The sequence below is a fragment of the Benincasa hispida genome, chromosome 8 (assembly GCF_009727055.1).
Source record: "Benincasa hispida cultivar B227 chromosome 8, ASM972705v1, whole genome shotgun sequence".
Classification (NCBI taxonomy): domain Eukaryota; kingdom Viridiplantae; phylum Streptophyta; class Magnoliopsida; order Cucurbitales; family Cucurbitaceae; genus Benincasa; species Benincasa hispida.
The window spans coordinates 59,532,633-59,535,641 of NC_052356.1; positions in this window are offsets into that span (position 1 = coordinate 59,532,633).

Below are 3,009 nucleotides of genomic sequence, written 5' to 3' on the forward strand. Positions count from 1 at the left end.
GAAAAAGTTTCACCGATAGAAACAATGTCAAATTATTTATAAAAATAATAAAAAGAAAAACACTCTATCATCGTCTACCAGTGATAAACTTCTATCAATTTCTATCATTGATAGACACTGATGGTCAGTCTCTATAAAAAAATTAAAATTTTACTATTTTATATAAATAGTCTCCCATATTTTTTCTATGTTTGAAAATCCTCCTTATGCTTATTGTATTTTGAATCTCTACAGTATGGTTGTATAAAAATAATTTTGTGATAACCAATAACATGACTAAATTTCTTTAATAATAACAAAGAAGAAAATGAGGTCAAAACACATGAAGAAACATGTTTGGAGTAGTTTTTTTGTTTCGCTGGGTATATTCTCTATTTGTTTTTCTCTTTGATGACATCACATGTTAGTTTTTCTTTATGCATATAATTGAATATGTTGGATCCCATAGCACTTCTTTGGGTTGGTGGTTGATATTATTCCTTGATATTTTCTAAGAAAAATTAGATTTTTGGATGTCTCAAGTTTGAGTTAAGTTGTATTTTAGTCTTCAAAGTTTGGTTTAAAAAGAAAGAGAGAGGCAAGATAAATAAAAAAAATATTACTAAGAAGATAATTCTTTTATTTAGAAAATCACGAAATATATTTTTATTCTAAAAAAAAATAAAATTATAGATTTTTTAATAAAAGATTATTGTAATGTCAACTTTCGTTAGATAATTAACAAAAAGATGGAAGGTCGAGATAAAAAAATGCTACTCAACTCAAGCTTCAAGTGTAAAATTGTTGAGCTTGAAAATTTAATCCAAACCTTAGGAACTGAAATTTGTAATCTTCCTCCTTCTATTTGCTTATTGAGGGAGAGAATCAACTCTCTCCTTCTCTTTTCCTAAATGATCGTTTTTTTTTTTATTTTTTTCATATAAATTTATTAAGAATTCAAGCATGTTGAAAAATACAAAAGGGGACAAGAATAAGTTAATCATAGAAACTAATTACTTAAGTATATTAGCTAAACTAGGATAAAGATTACATTATATACATACATATGTTTTAAAAGTACTTAGAGATGTTCACATTCTCACCAATGTTGGAACTATGAAACACTCATGGGGAGGGAGAATTGCATGGATTCTTATGGTCAAGTGGGAAGATACAAACAAAAATTTGAACACAAATAAATGGAATGATGTGAAAAACACATGTGGCAGTGAATAAAAGATGAGTAAAGGGGCTCAACTTTATAAAAGGAGAAATGACAGTGTCTTGAAGCAAAATTAGGAAATATGCTCCATCCTCCACTCCACTAGTGCATTTGCTTTCATTCATTCTTTCTTCTTGGGTCTCCTTTTTCAAATCCCACCACCACTCTTCACTACATGTCACTTATGGCATAATTGACACAAAATAGAAACAAAACTCAAAATCGACCTATAATAAAGAAAATAACAATATTCAAGTAAAAAGTAGCATTTGAGAAAAAAATAGACCTAAGAGGAGGATTGATTTGAGGCACACTTGACCGAGGATGAGCCAGTTAAAATGCCTTATGGGACATACTTGCACATGTTGTCTTGACCCAAGAATATTATCTCAAGACCAAATGATCCTAGGGGAGATGCTTAGTCTCAACTTTGCAAAATGGTTAATGAGGCATGTTCCTTGCATGTCCCGACCTGAAGAGTTAAATAGTTATCCTAATATAGCTTTGAAATTCTGTGGAGAATGATCTAGATTATCTATTCCTATGAATATATTATTATATTGCTCTAGAGAAAGTCAATTCTCACTCTCAATTGTTTCTTGAACTCTCACACTCTCACTCTCTGACTTAAGTATATGTGACAAGAACAATATTGATGTGCAAGTTTCCTTTTGTTTTGTAGATGATCGTGTTCTTTCCCTTCTAAATAAGTTTGTTATTATTGTTATGTAAAGGTCAAACTCTTTTCTTTCTCTAAATTTTGGCATCAATGTATATCTTCGTTTATCAAATAATGGTAGAAGAACAATAGTGCACAAAATTATTATGCAAGTTTTCTTTAGTGCCCCAAAAACCCTTCTGATGAATTCCCAATGCAAACGTACCATTTCTGTCTTAGCTTTTTGGTTACATGTATGATAATGGTGAAGAAAACCTCAAGCTCTTGCAAAATTGAACATTTACCTAACTGACAATCAACTTTGGGAAGAACATCTTTTCATTCACATGAGAGAGAGGGACCCAACAAGAAAAAACAAATTATAGCATTATATGGGGAAGTTAGATTGCCAAATCTGTACCTAATTTTTCTATTTTGTGAACTTTCTATAATCACATGCTTAAACTAATACATATACTTCATGAAATGAGAGAACATTATCGTATTGGAAAAATTAACTTTTTAGTCCTTAAGTTTCGAAGATCCTTAAATTTTAAAAATATACCTTTTTAATTATCGAATTTTTAAGAATAAGTGCATTTGTGATAAATAGGATTCTTATTCTTTACTTTGTATGATCTATTTTTCATATATTTATGATTTAATATTTGGTTATTTTCTCCTCCAATGGCTGGGTTAGACATGTATGTTTTTGGCTCTTTATATTATGAGATTTTAATTGTTTTCTCCCTGTGAAAATTATTATCAATAATGAATGTTTTTCTCTCTTAATCTATAGTTTGTTAATTTGATCCCTGAGCTTTCGAAATGAATCTTTTAGCTCATGAGTTTTTAAGAACACGTTTAAAAAGTTTTGTAATATATATATTTTATATTTTTTTAAATAATTATATGATAATTAAAATTAGAAAATAATTTTTAAAAAATAATTTAGAGAAAAAAAGAAAAACTTTTAAAATTAATTTTAATTTAAAATACCATNTTTAGGTAATTATCTTAATTATTTTAAATAAATATATAGTATTAAAAAATTTTAAAAATAATTTTAGAGAAGCTTTAATTTAAAATACCATATAAAATTATTTATAATGATAAAAAAATTTAAAAACTTATAATAGAAAGCAAAATC